Source organism: Dunckerocampus dactyliophorus, chromosome 11 (genome assembly GCF_027744805.1).
Source record: "Dunckerocampus dactyliophorus isolate RoL2022-P2 chromosome 11, RoL_Ddac_1.1, whole genome shotgun sequence".
Classification (NCBI taxonomy): domain Eukaryota; kingdom Metazoa; phylum Chordata; class Actinopteri; order Syngnathiformes; family Syngnathidae; genus Dunckerocampus; species Dunckerocampus dactyliophorus.
Window position 1 is genome coordinate 19119940 of NC_072829.1, and position 17130 is coordinate 19137069.

Consider the following 17130-nt stretch of genomic DNA (forward strand, 5'->3'; position numbering starts at 1 on the left):
AAGGAGTGGAATGCAGCTTCGGTTTAAAGAATTGGTGATGAAACTGGGGGAAAGTGCCAGAGCCGATTGTTGATAAAAGATGCATGCTGCTGTTATGTGTTGGGGATGTAGTGAGACAGGCTGAAAGACAGATAGATGGAAATAACTGTCAAAATGGTTGTTTGTCGCCCCTCGTGTGCTGGGCTTTGGGGAAATAATAAACTGCATCATTAGAACACCTGTCATTCACAAGTCTCTTGTATCAGCCTGCACTCGCTGTAAATACCCTCAGTAAAGCATCACACATGGAGCACATGGGTCAAAGTCATTAAGCGCTTAAATTAACATCTTACAGGATCCTCTGCAGCAGTCAATTAGTGTCAAGTTGAATTTATTCGCTTTTTTAATATGTAAAACAGCTATAATGTCAAACAGACGTAGAGGTGGGCTGTCCGTTTATTTAAACAATAAAACCATAAAAAAAACCCAGCAAAAATGGGGAAAAATAGAGCGAAAAGGCACAATATGAAGAGAAACAGCTGAAATGTTGTTACTTATGACCAACAATGACACAAAGCTTTGTCTTTAATGAATGTAATGTTTTTTTTAAGCTTTTCTTATGACTTTAAAAATATCTAAAAATATCAAAGTGACTCCCATTCTTTTGACTTTTCAGTATGGAAAAAGTTCGGCCACCCCCGTTATAAAGAAACTCTCCATTTGATCTGCATGACAATCAAACAACGTCTCTAATGAGGTAGTATCCTACACTGTCAGGAAAAGGGGATCCATTTCCTTCCCAGGAGGTGGATTTGACACAAAGGTAATTAATCTAATAATTGTAATGAATGTAATTATTGGACTCTATGGTGCATGTTTGGAGCTGTTTCACGTAGCTGTTTCATGCAACAAGGTGTCAATAGTACAAGAACAATACACTTCAAGGAGGGGTGTCCAAAGAGCGGCATGGGGGCCATTTGCGGCCTGCAGTTGATTTTCATTGGCCCGTGGCACATTGGTGAAAAAGCATTAAACAATAAAAAGCAGCAAAAACGGGAAACATTGAGCAAAAAGGCACAATGTAAAGAGAAAAAGCTTAAATTGTGTTGTCCAAAGTCCAAAAGTCCAAAGTCCAAAGTTTCACTTTTGGGTCTCACAGCAACTGTGCTGCATTCAAGGACAGCAAAATCTCAAAGCTTAACGGAAAAAAATGTTAGCAGTGAAGCTAACACTAAGTAACCCTGACGAGGCACACCTGTGCTACCATTTCAGGTAACCACCTCATTAAGCTCATTGAGAGAACACCGAGTGTTTGCTACTTTGAAAAATCTAAAATATAAGACATATTTTGAGTTATTCCACACTTTTCATTCACAGTTTTGATGCCTTCAGTGAGAATCTAGTCATGGAAATAAAGAAAATGCATCGAATGACAAAGTGTGTCCAAACTTTTGGCCTGTACTGTGTATAAAATATCAAAATGGTGCGACTTTGTTATTTTCAATACATCCTTTGATTTTTCAATATGTTAAAACTAATTCATCTAACGATTGTAATTAATGTAATCACTTGACTCTATGGTGAATATTTGTTGTTCTTTCACGGCCAAAAATGTACAACAGTACATTTAAAAGGGTGGTGTCCAAAGTCCAAAGTTTCACTTTTGGGTCTCACAGCAACTGTGCTGCATTCAAGGACAGCAAAATCTCAAAGCTTAACGGAAAAAATGTTAGCAGTGAAGCATGGCGGCATAAACTTGTATACATTTGTAAACAGTGGTTGATGTATGCGGTACATTTTTGGTGAATGATTGCTTTCTGCAGACAAAAACGGGAAAAAATATACATAGAAAAATATAAATTTAAAGAGAAACATATAAAGAGGAAAAAAACACTAATATTATTATTATATTTATACCAAAAATCAGGTAATTACTGGTCGTGAATGCTGAATCCAATGTATAACTCATAAATTAGTTTAGTCTGTTTTACAAAATTAAAGATATGAAAATGGCCTCATATACTTGGAGGCCCTCATGGAAAAGTTTGGACACCCCTGATTTAAGGTTACCATAAGCCACTGTATCTCAAAAAGTATACTTTATTTCTGTCAGTTAAATGAAGTGATACGGCATTAGGAAGACGCTAAAGAGTAAACAAATGAGAATAGAGCCTGTGGTTGTAGCTACACCGGTCTGTGCCACACCCCCTTACCCGTGGTGCGGTGGTATGATCCACGGATGCTGTTATAGCGGCACTGAGCCTCCGCAGCTTCAGCATCACCAGTCAGCCTCGTCGGGTTCAAGTGCGGCTAATCGCAGCTTGCCAGGCTCCCTCCTGTCACCGCACAGCTCAGCTCAGGCTGGCTCGCCTAGCAGACCCCCTTCCTCTCTGCAGAGATCTTGTCTAAAGCAGCATCAGCGCCGCCGCCTCCAAGCCACACCGGCAGACTCCGAGAAGCAACGCAAGGTGTCTCCGCCACGTTTAGCAGAAAACACAACGTCACGGCTTCCGATTCTGCAGGGGGGATTGCACCGCATTTGGATCTTAAGTGTGGATTTGGACGAAAAAGGAATGGCTGCTGCACATCGGGAAGGTAAGCGTCCAGTTCCGGCCTTTAGTGGACTCATGCACGACATGTGATCCGGTCTCAGCACTGTTGCTTGGTTGAACGAGGGGACAACGTGAGTTCACAGGAAATGATCATCAGCTGTTTAGTCTGTGTACTGTGCAGAGCGTGTTCACGCGTGAATGGAACACACACGCTAAGAATGCTCTATGAGGATACACACTTTGTACACACAAATGGTGACAATTGGGGGGAAAAAAGTATCATATTGGTTTTAGCCCACTGGCAGCCTTGAGTCAGTGGCTGGTGCCACTCCATCTCCATCAGCACCAAGGTATCCTAATGATGCCAACGTGGCCACGTGAGGTCCACAGGGTGTAGATCTCTTTGACTGAAGCCCTCTGTGTTCCAACAATTGTAGCCGACCATACATCATACACACTGCTGTGCTACAGGTCCCAAAGACATCACATTTGGCTGATTATATAGGAAGGCAAAGTGCGGGTAATACTTTGAATAAGGTGTCACATACACTGACGTGGCACTTTTTTTTATAAAACTTGTGTGCAAGTGTGACATTTTGAATGCAGGCGCCGGCGGCGGAACCACTTCTAGATGAAATTAATGAGCTGCATGTTTATTTTTCTCCACATAGGACGACTTAGAAACGGGCGAGGGTGAATTATGAAGAAGGGCAAAATGCATTTGGATAAATCATAATTATTGTGAAGCCGCCATCATTAGGATATGTGCCATCTGATTTAAATGATACCTTCTCTCTCCTTCACATTGTAATTGCTTTCAGTAAACCACTAAATAATTCAATGAAACACCATCCACATATGTCTTAATACGCTCCGTAATGACAAAATGAACAACTTTCACGTGCCATTGTTAATCATGCTTTATTCATCAATACAATGACAAACATTTAAACAATTTGCATTTGTTCATTCCAATGCACTTAATCAGAAACTACAATTTGCCGCAATTTCCTCTCACGGCTGAAAGGATGACACTTTGAGCAGCGAACCTACTTCAGCCTGTTTAAAAGCAGGAGGTATGAATGCCGTATGGGCTGCCAGTGACGTGTCTTTGCCCTACCTGGAGCTTTTCATATGTGGCAGGCACGTTCTTCTGTCTTTCTCATTGTGCGCTTTATTGATAGTCATAATGGAAATAAGACCGGCTGTCATTATTATTAGTAGAGAGCGTCTGTGCATGGAGGTTAGATAGGCTACTACTACACACACACACACAAGCTGCCATCCCTTTCTCACACACTCCCACACACAACCTGGAACAAACACAGTCACATTATGTGGTTATCGACTTGTTATCTACATATGGATGCTTTTTAGGCCCTATAGGGTTCATTCGCCGTTAAGTGCATATCTTAAATGGCACATCCATTATGGCGGGTCTTTGAATTGAAATGTCACACCACCAATTACACGCCTTGCTCATGCCACTGATAAGGCATTGGCATTTCTGTCAGTCATCCACCGACTTGGCTAATCAATCCGCCCAACTTGAGTCAGTTGACTCCTAAGCGGCGGTTTGATGTTGATGCTAATGATCTTGTTCAGCTGTTGCGCTCTCATTTTTCCAAAAAAAAATCCAGCCATGTTGCAAGAGGGTAGCGCATATGGTATAGTATGGAGATTTGAAGAAGCTTCTCCACGTTTTGCATTGACATCATTATTTCAGTACGAGAGAGCCACTGCGCTGTTAGGATGCTTGCCTGTCATCATATCGCATTGTCCCAAGTGGAGAATACGAAGTAGAAGTGTTCGCATGTGTGTGATACTTGCGTAAAACTGCATTGTCTTTGTGAAGTGCACACTGTACCAGACAGCGGGGGGTTTCTTTTTGTTATCCAGCCCTGCATTATTAATAATTTTTCATTCCAGGAATGCTTTTGCCCATGGCACTGTAATGCTCCCCTCTCCTGTTGAACCGCTCAGTCGTTTCCCTCTGCCCCACAATGTTGCTGCCAAACGATTTTTCCTTAATAAATTTGAGGTCATGAATAAGTGAGAGGACAATGTGAGAGGCACAGGGGGATGTTCATAACATAACACACATCACACAACTCGGAGCACTTACACCCGCCACTGCATTAAGAAGCAATCTGAAGCCTAGTGGGATACTTTACCTCCCTCTTCTCTCTCTGCATGTCCATCATGTATGATAAGAATGTAATTGTCAGGAAAGCTAAAATGTCTCACATATTCACCACCCTGCTGATCATTTTAAAGTAACTGCACCCTTGCCATTCCTGCAGTCCGACCATCGGACCATTACACTTGGCAACACACATGCATGGTGACACTCGGAGTGGTAACCATTGTGCAACTTCCAATATTTACCCTCTTGCTGTAATACCGTTCCCTCCTCTGGAAGACATGTTTAACAAATGCTGCATTGCTAATTAACACTGCTTCTAATCATTTGGCAACAGGACCACTGGAGGAAAAAAAAGCACAGCTCTGCATCGAGACACACATTAAGAAAGAATAATACTGTAACCCAAAGACAGTGCACGCCTTAAAATGTCATCATCTGGTATTTATATATTGTGGATATACATTTTTGACATTTTTGTAAGTGCATCATCGGCATCAGTTTTAGTAAGAAAACATGCAAAAAGCTTAGGGATTATATCTCATTTAAATTTGACTACTTTTTACTATAATGACTGCAGCAAAACAATACATATGTTTTATGCCAAACATGCTATATCTCACCATTATTGCATATTCATTTAAAATACATACAGATCAAATGAAGCCTTCTGAAGTAAACCCAAAAAGACATTCATTTTCATGCAAAAACGTAGCAATTTATTACATAATCCTAATATATTCCCGTGACAATACATTTGTTTTAGATGATGTCTCATTTGTCTCCGGGCCATTCCTTCAACTCTAAATAGGATAATACACATATTGAACTACTCCAAATGTGCATTGGCCCGTCTCAGGCAACTTTATTTCTTTTTTATTGAAATTTCCTAAGCCAAGATGACTCATTTAAGTAACAGGACTGAGGGTTGCAGGAGTGAGTTTTAGCAACGATGCCAACAGCATGTTTATGTTTATGTTTATTTTTAAAAATAAACAAAAAACATCCAAAAATACTTGGTGACAGGAGTGTGCTGAGATTTTCAATCCCCCACATTCATAGTTGAAATATCATCGAATATACATAAAAATATAGGAGTGAACTTACTTACATGGCCTGCGGGGGATCTGAACGATGCACGTTTTTTTTTTTTCAAAGGGCGTAACGTGTTCGGGTAACAGGACCGAGTGAAAGCCCAGGGGCACGACTATACTAACGTTATTATTATTTTTAAGAAAATAAACTTAAAGTATAGTTGGGGTTTTGGAGTATGTAAAAAAATGTATGTAATATGTAAAAAATGTGAAATTTCGGAGGAATTCTATTTCGCGGTGGAGTCTAATTTTAGGAATTGGTGAGAGGCAACCATTTTTTATTCCAGCGTTCTGGGTAGTTTAAATTAATCTTTAAAATATGTATTTATTAAATATGCAATCAGATAAATGTGCAAGCCACTGAAAAATAAAATTACAGTTAATTTTATTGTGCATTTATACATTTTATTTCCTGGGGACGCAAACGGGAGCGGCCCTTCTCCTACGCCAGTCTCATACAATAAAGCATGGCTGTTTTTAACGCAGTACCAACAACAACTGAGAAGATAACAAAATAAAACAAAACAATATCAAAACTAAATTCACCCTCAGTCAGGTCCAAACAAATTCACACTCGCACACACTCGCACACGCATAGGCAGGGTTGTAGAGTGTACGCCGGAGGCAATCTTCTTTTAAGTATTTGGCGATGTCTCAACCGACATCTCCAGCTCTTTATTCCCTCTTGTGTTCCCCCGTTGGGCTCTGGGCAAAATTCAGGAGCTACTGTATACGTGCTTTAACAAGAAGCAACGTCTTATATGAGGATTGCATTGTGAAAACGCAATCACAGCCTCCGTTCACACTCCTCTTCCTTCAACGACTTCCCTGGTCGAAAGACAGAAGGATCCAAGCCTCAAGAGGTTTACTGGTCAAGCCACTCCACCTCTCTTTAAAATATGAGATTAATTTGTCAAGAGGAGTGCGGCGTGTGTGTGTGTGTGTGTGTGGGTCTTTTAGTGTGTTAAGGAGGAGCGCTGAAGGAACGTAGCGAGCTTGAGGGCTGAGACAGAGAAGCTGTCAGGAAGATGCTGCGGTCATTTCTGAGTGCTTAATTTGTCTCCAGTGGATTGTGACATTTTGTGAGTTTTTCCCTTTAATTGCTCTCTGAACATAACACAAAAATGTGTGTTATTCGAGGCATAGAAGCATACTCGCACGAGGCGGGCTTATCACACACGTTTACGCAGCTACAATATCATTCCCGTAACACGCACACAAAGAAAGCCGGTGCCCACCTACAGGGACACATTTCTCACTGTGAAATCTTTATTAATCAAGTCAGTGGACAATTTTAGAAGAAGGAAAATCAATGTTTGTTTCTTCACAGATTTATTGCCACATAAATTGTCCTTCACCCCCGCCTGCAAGTCTTGTCAAAATAATGTAGTCAAAATCCATTATATTTGTCTTGTTGATACAAAGGACAAACCGGACTTGGTTCCAGACAGCTTTTACGGAGAGAGATGTACGGCATTCAGGGATTCACCTTCAGTGGAATGAGCGCAGGAACGTTGTCAGATTAGGATTCCGTCCAAAAAAGCTTTCGCTATAAATGCTACTTGCCTGAAAATCAACCTTGGAAAAATGTTAATAGCAAACATTTTTTATAAAGTCGTAAAGCTAACCACTTAAAGAACGCATCGTAGATCAAAATTAGCGCTTCGGGACAAAACTGTTATCTCAGTATGACAAATTAAAATTACAGGTTATGTTCCAGAACCACCAGAGTATGGCGAAAAAAACATTGACGCGCTCAGAAAAATATGTATTTTTGACACACGGCTCCCCCAACTCTCCTGCTAGCTTGATGTTGACATTTTTCTCGGATTTTGAATCACTATTTGCAGTGAAAGTGACTAGATTACTGTAGATTCAGCTCTAGAAATGTTTTCAATTGCCACACAGTATAAAACATATGTGCTCTCCACTAATGAATGATAATGTAAGTTGATCGGAGTCACGGTGTAGCCTTTAGCCTCTTAGTCAGGCTAGCGCTAGCAGGCTAGCAGCCACATAATCCACACTGCTTGCCTGTTGTAAATCCAGTAACGTTACGATAACATATTAACTTGTGTTCACCTCGCGGCACGTTTTGAGGCCGGATTGACTATCCAAGCTAGTGCTTCCATAGACAAACTAACTTTTGTGCACACAGCTATGGTGCGTTCAAGGACTGCCGGACATAGCGCGAAATCTCAAAGCATTATCAGTGAAGCATAGGCAAATGATTTTTCAAATTAATTAATCATGATTAATCACCATTTGCAACTATGTGTGAAAATATGCCAATTCTATGAACAGAAAGATAAATGACAGGACACCATTATCTTTGACTGAAAATTTAAAACAAGCTAAACGATACCACATGTCTGAAAATCTATTTGCCTATAACACTGTCTCTAATAGTAGCCAGTCATTTGAATTGCACTTTAACTGGGTTATTAAGAGCAATGAGGAGTTGCAGTCAAAAACCATGTAATTTAAAATGAATTCACGTGTTTTGAGTGTACTGTACATGTATTTTCTGGGATTTACGAGTATACTTAAATGCAGCAAATTGTACTTCCGTTGTAAGAGTTACGTTAGTGAGTGATGACAATATCTGCTTACTGTTTTTCTTTGTCTTTCCGCACACGCATAATAATGTTGTGATGTCCGGAGTGCCCCTGAATGCATCTTGCGGTTGACTAGTGACAATGAGGAAACTGGAGACGTGTTTATGAGTTGGAGATACATACAGTATATACTGTATATGGTGTTGGAATTGCACTGCTGTTGATGTGTTCAGGTCAGAATAAGGTTATAAAAGAGCGTCAGACTCAGTGGGGGCGCTACACTGTGCCTTCGTCTGCCGTCGTAACAGGGAGGTGTGGTTTGACATGACTTGCTTATTTTTTTCTTTTTAATTTTGATTGTTTTTACTTTTTATTTTATTTTTATTTTTGTTTTTACCTATTTCTTTTATTTATTGCTTTCACTGTTTTTCTTCTTGTTTTAAGCGTTTTGGTTTTTATGTGATTTATTCGTTTTTAAAGTATTAATTTGTACTTTTACTTCTTATGTATTGTTTTACTAGTCTGTGCAGCACTTTGGAAACGGTGTTTATAAAGCGTGCTACATAAATAAAGTAGATTGGCTTGACATGACGGGCACGCGTTAATTCCGCTAAAAAAAATGAGTTATTTTTGACACCCTAATAAAGACAAAAACGTAAAAACTTCGGACTTTCTAACAGTGGTATATTTATGCTCTTTACCTGTATTATCATTAGGGACGAGCCAGATACGAGTATCCGTTACGGATAATGCATTTTTGCCGAATACGAGCATGAAACGAGTACTTCTCGTCATTATCCGTAATCGTGCTGAAAGAAAATCCTCATGGTAAACTTGTTTGGTAAAGTTTGCGGTGCATTTGACAAGAGGGCGCTCTGCAGGCTTGTGTTGCGTCAGTCACATATGCACCTCAGTTGGGGTAGCATGCCGCTTTTCTTCCTTGAAATGTATTCTTGTCTTATCCCATAAAGTTATTATAAAACAGGCGTGCTACCTACAAAATACGAATTTTGTTAATTTTCAGTTGGCAGTACACAGACAGTGGTAACAGGAACACGCATTAGGAACACCTGCACAAGAGCTCCATCAAACATTCTGCCTGTACGGCCATCATACCGCATCATACACATAAACGTGGTCAAATATCACACCCCGCTCAGTACGTTGCAGTATGCACGTTGCAATCTTTAAACTTGTTTCGTAACGTACGCGGTGCATTTCACAAGACAGCTGCATACGGCTCGTGCGTCACTCACTGCCGTTTTTTTTTTTTTTTTTCATCTGCTTGCTTCTAATTTAGCTGGTGATAGAAAGTCAGTTGAAAAGCTGTGCTTGTAGTACTGAATGCGGTGCTTTTGAGGAAAAATACAGTGAACAAGGCTGACAGATTATTTCCCTGTTTGCCATCACTGGATGTTTGCATGAATCACCAACTTCACACAGATCATATATAGCTGAATAGTGAACAATAAATATAGCAACTTCTGATCAATCCATGTCAATTTCAGGCTTAAAATAATGTACCCATTTAAGCCTCACCCATTTTCGGTTCTGGTTTATTTATCTGGTTCATCTAAATTGTCCACAGGTATGAATGTCTATATGTGCCCTGCGATCGGCTGGGTGCACCCCGCCTGTCGCCCGAAGTCAGCTGGCATAGGCTACGGCATACCCCTGTGACAGTGATAAGCGGAGTAGAAAATGAATGGATGGATGGAGTGTTTTTTGCAGAAAAAAATGGCCTATTTTCAGAGAAAAAAATGGACCAAAAATCAGCGAAATTGCAGGGCTATGGCTTTGGCTATGTTGCGGACCCAGCCACTAACTGTAGGTGCGTCATATTCATTTGGTCCACCTATGGCCCGACTCCATTAATTGAAACAACAAGCTTTAGATTTACTAAAAAAAAACGATCATCATTGTTTTACTGAAGCTATTTGACAAACATTTAGATTTTTAAAGTCATTTAAACCTATATTAACAGAATATTAAAGCAACAACCTGGTGTTTGTGCACTTACTTGCTCTGTCAGTTCAAATCTTCTCTTTCTGAATAAGGAGGCGGAAATTAAAACTGTGTTTTTTAATAATCGACTGATTAATCGGTTATTAAAATAATCGCTCGTTGCAGCCTTAACATCATACCACTTGTACGCTGTACAAACTAAAAAGTTCATTTATTTGCTGCTGAGTGGTAAATAGCCTCATGTGTATTGCCAGTGATATTCATAGCTTCACTTTAGCTAGATGATGAATTATTAACTACCGGAAAAGATGAATAGCACGAAAACTATGCTTGATGCTTCACCGTTGGAGGCCATGTTGTGTACATGCATACAGGACAATTACCTCCAATATCTTTTTCCACGATGTGGCAGTGTCGCTTTGTTGTTCACTTCAGTGTGAGTCCTGATCCACCGTCAACTCTGGGATGTTTTTCAAGCGCGTGAATCATTGCACAAATTTATTTCCAACTGCAGAGGGACACGCTGTCTGTTGATTGCCAGCCAAAATGTCATGGCAAAGTGCACAAAAAAAAATGTCTTTTGAGAAAATAAAGTAACTAGAATATACTCCAAGAAAACCGTGGTAGGCAACTGTGCAGGCATTTTTCAACTAAACCTGGTCTGATATGTGCAGCCTCCAGATGGAACAAACCTGGAATCTTCCATTTTACAGCATACACTGCGTGTCATCCCGACCTGATGTGGGTTTGTTCTGTAAAATATACCAAGAAGGCACAATGGTCCATTTGACAACCGCCAAAATGAGAAATGCAAATCTCACCGAAGCATGCCCAGTTTGTTTTGTGAAAAAGAAGAAAATATAATAGAAAATAACATACAGCAGCAGAATGACTCACTGCCATTTTTGCAATGCATCTCTATTTCATACCACTCTCCACTAGGTTCAAGTTAATGTTTTGTTTCTCAACATTTCTTTATTGATAACATACATGGTCAAACATTTGTTCTTAATCATGAGGTGAATAGTGAACGTTATACAACATGTTTATGTTTCATCACACACAAGAACCACAACTACAGTATATACTGAGTCATCCAGCCATTGGGGATCTTCCCTCTAGGGTTGGGTATCATTTAGATCAGGGGTCACCAACGTTTTTCCTTATGAGCGCTACTTTTACAAAATGAAAATGGCCAAGAGCTACTCATTTTTCTAACATTTATTTTCAGAGCTTATTTTAAACCCAAACAAAGCGACTATGCTTGTTTTACCAGAACATGAACAAAATGCTGGTGTCCACAACTCACGTTTTGTATTTCAGAATGCATTTCTTTCTACCGTTCTTTCATTATTAACTGAAGACTTGAATGAAAAGCAGGCTTGCGGGCACCTCATGTGGTCGTGAGGGGCTACCTACCGTTGGTGACCCCTGCTTTAGATATTATCATTACTGAAATTGTCATTGCATACATTCATGCATGTTTGTCAATACTATCATGCGGTTGCCAATATTGGTAAGGGAAACTCATTTTTTTCATGGAAGGACTGATTGTAAAACATTCAAGCAAAGTTGTAGCCTGTCCAAAGACAGACACTGTTTGTTTGTTAACCAGTTATCCGCTGGCAGGCAGAACTACTGTGGGAATTACAATGACGCCGTTCGTAAAAGCTAAAGTGCAAATAAAAAGAATAGCACTGAACTGTAAATTGACAGAGTGGTATTTTTAATTTTTCTTGGAGCTAATTGGAGTGCCTCTGTTCGTGCTTTCAACCCCGGAGCGTCACTCACCTAACTTCATGCTAATATTGACAAGTATGACAATGAACTTCACGAGCACAAAGTCAACATGTTGACCTCAGGAACACTGATGTTGGACTCTGCGTATGCAAATATGTCCTGACTCCGACATCCACCCCCACGCTCCTAGAAACAGATGTCTCACAATGCCTAGCCAAAAGTTTTTGTCATTGTGTTTGTCTTCTTAACCTCCTATGCTAAATAATGTGGTTAAGTAAATGTTTACTCTGATTGCACAAAATCCTTGAAATGTCACAAATGCGCGAGGGAGACCACGAATTGGTCTCCCACGAAATACATACAAATATATATACTGTAATCCTGTCCTGTCATTTATCTTTCTTTTAATAAAATACAGTAAAAATGGGCACATTTCAGACATTAATCATGATTAATCATACTTGAAAACTGTGGTTAATCTAATTAAAATGTTTTATCATTTGACAGCCCTAATTATACTACATAAAAAGGTCGGATTTTTGCAAAAAAGCTGAATGAATTAATGTAGAATGTAGCTCAATTCTAGATTTTTTTTGGTGATATGTGACCTGTAGCTGACGTATTCATATCAGTGGGAACAGTACAGTTCAGATGTTTTCAAAGGCCTCTTTCGTATGTAGATATACGTCCAATATGTATTGTTGTATGTATTGTTACTCAGTCTGAACGTTCAGGTCTCATATATCCAACCTATGCGTCATCGAAAGGCGTGTTTTGCCGTGCGAGAGTTGGAAAAATGTACACAGAGATGTAGACAAAAGTTCTTTTTCTCATCAAATCTGTGTGCGTGAAGCAGCTCACGTCAATGCCTCACCCCTCTTGGCCCCGACTGCTAACCGACCCTCGGAATAGACTGCAATAGCCAAATATCTTGCCCTCTTCCATCTTAATCTCCTACGTAAAATAATTTTGTTCAGAAAATGTTGACCCCGGTTTCACAAAATCCTTGAAATTTATGTGCGCGAATGTGTCACTTCCTGAACACGTTGCATTCACATCACACACAAATATCAGTCACATTTTTTTGGTAACGTGAATGACTACATAAAAAGATTATATTTGAACAAAAAATAAGTATAAGGCATCATACCCTGCAGTGTGAACGTAGCCAAGATGAGCATACAATAGCTATTGAAAAGTCATTCTTTACAATGATAATACAGCTTTGTTTTAGTCGACAGTCTCAGATTTTGTGGTTGCAGTAGTGTAGAACTCATTGGGAGTGCAACTGGATGATAAACTGGACTGGACTGCCAACACAACACGGATGGGGCAGGAAAGGGCAGAGCCGTCTGTACTTCCTCAGAAGGCTGGCGTCCTCCAATGTATGCAAGAAGCTGCTACAGCTCTTCTACCAGACTGTGGTAGCTAGTGCCCTCCTGTATGCAGTAGTGTGCTGGGGGAACAGCCTCAAGAAGAAGGACGCCACTCGCTTGGACAAACTGTTGAGGAAGGCAGGCTCTGTCATTGGCCCTGAGCTGGACAGCCTGACATCTGTGGCAGAGTCAAGGATACTGAGGAGGCTCCTTTCCTTCATGGACAACCAGCATCATCCGATGCACAGCGTCATCTCCCGACAGAAGAGCAGTTTCAGTGGCAGATTACTATCACTGTCCTGCTCTACTGAAAGACTCAGCAGATCATTCCTCCCCCATTTAAGTGATTAATTTCATTATGACATTTTTGCAGAGCTGCTGAAAATGTGAATTTCTCTTGGAGATCAATAAAGTATTTTTATTTATTGCACCATACTGAGAGCTGTTCCTAACATTTTGACTTCCTCATGTATCTTAATGACGTAAACCAACGGTGAAAACTGGCCAGATGTGTAATGTGACATCCATATGTGGTGGGTCTCTTGGCAATGTTGTTTTGGCGTTCGGATTGGTCCAGGCTTTTCAGATTTGTAATGTCACAAATGTCTGTTCCCTTGACCACATCTCCATTTTCCAAGGTAACGTGAAGATTGCAGATTATTCCACTCAGCATTCAAAAATGAATCCCCAGTGCTGCTCGGAAGATGCAGCAGATCTTTTCAGCAACTCCTCTTCAGGAAAAGGGTTCACTTATTTTTCCATAATCAACGAGTTCATTAAGGAGCTGTGCAGGAAGTACTGTCTTACTTGCTTCCAACTGAATCCAATTGCTGGCATTGGTTTATCAATTAATTCTCTTTCTGTAATGCCACCACTTTGCTTATCTTTGAGTGGTGTTGGTTTTAGCAGCCAAATGCATTATTGAAAGAGGATTTTTAGCGAGCAGTGGCTGATGCGGAGAGCTTAGGCGGTTGTCACTCTTGATGTAAAGCTTTATTTGCAAAACGAGTTAGTGTGAACAGCCTTTTAGGCCTGCGAGGAGGACAGTGACATGTATTTATCTTGCGAGAGAGGAGGAATATCAATTGTGTTGAATAAGGCTTCTCCTTGTCAGGAATATTGATTAAGTGGTTTTGGGTGGTCTCTGCTCTGTGTTTGCCGGTGTATTTGTGGCCATATTCCTTTGTGGCGCAGCAAGGTAAAGCAGTGCGGTGCATGTGAATATGCATTCATTCTGTGGGAGAAAAAGCAGACAGCTTTAGATCAGTGAGGAAGTAAAAGCGCGTATCACAAACCGAACCTGGCTGTTTGGTTAGAAGTAGTATGAAAGAAAGAGAAAGAGAGTTGGGGAAGAAAAATGGGCCTTTGAAAAGTCAAAGCAGGTAGTCCTACACCGGAGGCTACATTGAAAGAGCATTAAAGCAGAGAACCCTATAGATTCCCCAACACTGCTCAGATATGCTGGGTTGATTCGCGGCCTGACCCATGTGCAAAACAAATAGTCAAATGCTCCCTAATGCAGATCTGCCAACCTACCCCCCCAGTGCTCCCCTTCTGTGTAGTCACTATGCTGTCCCCTCCGACGTTGTCTTGATGAAACATTTTCCACCGATGTCCACATACTGAAAAATCAAAGGACAAACGTGGCCAACTTGATATTCTTTATAGATTTTTAAAGGTTGAAACATGCTTTGTGTTATTGTAAGTCACTAGTCGGGATGCTCCGATCAGGGCTTTACGCTTCCATGAGTGAAACTGGGTGATACTGATATTGAGCACAAGGATTAACTGTAAATTTTTATATTTATTTATGATGGGTTCTATTGGCCAGTGGTGCCGCATAAGGGGGGAAAGTTAAGGGGGGGGGGGGGGGGGGGGGGGGGGCAATATTTGCTTTTGGCAGGTATTGGCAGGTAAGTTCCACACAGCAGACATGTTTGTTTTGGCTTTGGTACGTATGCGCGGTGTGAAGGAAAGTGGGCGGCGGACGCTTCTTCAAGATGTTAGAGCAAGACACTACACTGCACACAGTGATCGTGACGGGCTGCAGCTGCAATAGTACGAGCCGGAGGTGGTCGGCTGTTGTGGTTAGCGTTCAAAGGCATTTATCGGCATATGCCGATTACTTGCTTTTCCACGGAAATTGGCCGATATTGATCGGGTGGCTGATCAACCGGAGCATCCATAGTTACTAGCATAGTCGGCCCTCGTTTATCGCGCTTAATTGTTGCCAGCCCCAACCGCCAATTTCTGCAAAATAGGATTCAATTATTTAATTAATTCATCAATAAATTGAATATTTTCACATCTAGAGCATAGAGAACGTGTTTAACATTATTAGAGCCCTGTAGAGATTAAATAACACCCCTACAGTCACCTTTATACTTCTTTTACCTACCGTATTACAGTAGACATGATAAGCAATAATAAGACATAATAACTCACCGTTAGCACTGGGAAAGTTCGTTGTTGTTGTTCTATCTCAAACGTAATGTGGGTCGATCATATGACATTAATATGACGTTTGTCACTTGACTGCTATGGAGCAGTGCTCTGCATTAGGGGTGGGAATCTCTGGCCACCTCACAATTTAATGCGATTACAATTCCTGCGATGTGATGATAAAATGCATCTCGACGCATGTTTTTTTGTGATCAGTTTCTTCAAGCATCATTTTTTTCTCTATATAATTTATTTTTACTCACAGTGTACTACTAAAAAAAACATATTTGTAATGATCCACAATTAAAATAAACATGAAACAGATTCATTTCCCGGAGCTATTTGACATTTCTAAAAAAAAGAATATAGAGATATAACGAATAAAACAGCGGCATGGGAACTCGTTGGCGGCAGAGTAAACATATTGAGTAAGTTTACATTAATTTAAACGGACATTTATGTAAGTTGATCTTACATAAATCAATACTAGCAAGATCCGGTGCTAGCAAGAGTACTCTATCAACACCGGCTGCTTTTCCTTCTCCGAACTACTTTGACAACCCCAAATTCCCTCCACATCTGACAGCCAATCAAAACCGTGTGAGACTAGTACAGTTTGCTCTGGATGTGAACGTGTCACTCACCAGTGTAGCTGGTCACAGCCGCTCGTCACCACCTGTGTGCAGGTTTTGCTAAGCGTCGGCGATGAGTTTTCGCCAATCGCATTTATGAATCAATAAATAATCGTCAGCATCTAAGAATCGCATCTAAGAATCGATTATTTCCCACACCCATTGTCCCCAACCACCGGGTCACGACCCGGTACTGCTCTCTGTGCAAAGCCGAACCAGGCCACGGGAAATGTTCAAGCCCGTTAAAAAAAAAGCACTTTAAAAAAAATGTATTGTAAATAACTGCTTCATATTTTATATAAATGCATATCGGTTTTGGAAATATGGGCCATTGTTTTTTGTTTTTTTTATAATATACAGTTATAAATCCCAAAGTTTTGTTTCAGCGGCGACCAGTCCTACTTTTTTCGACAGCACCAGAATGCACTAATGTTCTCTCATGCTGCCCAGACAGACTACTACTGTATTTTTACCATTTTTCTTTCACCTCATATTTGGTCTCAAATGCTGATGTTGTTTTTCAAGCGATGTCGTTTCTATTTTATGTGCACTTTTCTGATGTGTGCCAACTTTCTGTGTCACGTAAATTAAAGTACTATTGTTGCACACCTACCATGTATATTTGTTTATCTGAGTGTTTTAGCCTGCT

At 40.4% G+C, this 17130-nt stretch overlaps 1 protein-coding gene across 1 annotated transcript in view; it reads left to right on the forward strand.

The window, feature by feature from the left end:
- Positions 1-2235: 2235 nt before the first annotated feature.
- Positions 2236-17130, forward strand: part of tenm1 (teneurin transmembrane protein 1) — a 272088-nt gene continuing 257193 nt past the window's right edge. Inside the window, exon 1 of the mRNA XM_054791581.1 lies at positions 2236-2574. The gene's annotated coding sequence lies outside the window, so the exon portion shown is untranslated. The remainder of the gene's footprint in view (positions 2575-17130) is intronic.